The sequence below is a fragment of the Ambystoma mexicanum genome, chromosome 11 (assembly GCF_040938575.1).
Source record: "Ambystoma mexicanum isolate Mex_15411 chromosome 11, UKY_AmexF1_1, whole genome shotgun sequence".
Taxonomy (NCBI): domain Eukaryota; kingdom Metazoa; phylum Chordata; class Amphibia; order Caudata; family Ambystomatidae; genus Ambystoma; species Ambystoma mexicanum.
The window spans coordinates 819752376-819753520 of NC_090934.1; the positions used below are offsets into that span (position 1 = coordinate 819752376).

At 61.7% G+C, this 1145-nt stretch overlaps 1 pseudogene; it reads left to right on the forward strand.

Annotated features, from left to right (window-relative positions):
* LOC138505208 (28S ribosomal RNA) overlaps nucleotides 1-25 on the forward strand; it is a 3621-nt pseudogene extending 3596 nt beyond the window's left edge.
* Nucleotides 26-1145: the final 1120 nt, after the last annotated feature.

The window sequence follows — 1145 nt, forward strand, 5'->3', positions numbered from 1 at the left end:
GTCATCTTCTGAGACAAGCTTTTGTCAAAGGGCGCTGTGGTGATGCCGCAAGGACGTCCATCCATCCATCCATCCTTCCCGCTGCGCAGTGGGGTGCATGGGGAAACTTCCACCCACACTGGGCACACACCTGCAGGGGTGTGCGGGCTGGGCGGGGATCGCTCGCCTCCCTTCAAAGTCAGCCGGGCAGACCAGATGGCATGGCCCCTGCCCAGCCGGCTGCAGGCAGAGTGGCTCGACCCAGCCCTTGGGGGGCAGGTGGGGAAGAGGGGTGGCAGCTTAAGCCCCGGCTGCATTGTGTGCAGAGGTGGTGGCGCCTTAAGCCCCGGGCAAGTGGGGAAGAGAGGTGGCAGCTTAAACCCCAGTGCACAGAGGCGTTGGGGCCTTAAGCCCTGGCCCCTGGATGGTGGCGTCAGGGCGGGCATGGCCCTCTGGCCTCCGGGCCATCTGGTTGGGGAACCAACTCGCCATTTGGCCATGGGGCCGGGGCATTCGGACCAGATGGCCCAAGTGGCGTCTGACCCGGCTGACTTCTACATTTGTCTCCGGTCGGATTCCGTAAGCCCCCACTCTGTGGGGTTTAATGGTCGATGTGCAAGTGTCTCCCTGTACGACGGCTCTGTGGAGTCTGGACCTTGGTTTGCCGGTGGTGGCTTAGTGCGCAGAGGCTGTACCGTAAGTGCCGGCCCAAGCAACGCTGTTTCCGTGGGCGGAACTTCCACTGAATGCACAGATGGACGTTGTAAATGGAAATTCTGGTGCCTATTTCTGACTACAGCTTCAGTGGAGCGAAGGCAAGTGCAAGTAGCAGAATTTGCGACCCTGCAGGGTGCCCATACCTCTGCGCGGTAGAGGCTGGTAACACAGCCCGACCGGAGCTCTAGGGCGGCCCTGGCGCTCTCCACGTCCTCGGGGTAATGTCACCTGTGTGTGACCAAGTCTGAAATGCGATACTGGTCTCAAGGGGCGCCCCGAGCTGGCCCCTTTCCTTTGCAGGACTAGAAGCGCTAAGAGCGGCCAGGCCGGAGTTCCACTGCATTCATGGGTTAGTCCCGGTCCTTGGGCAAGTGTCACCTGTGTGTGACCAAGTCCAAGAGCCCAGCGGCGGTCGCAGCGAGCCCCGGCGTGGTCCCTATGTCAGAATG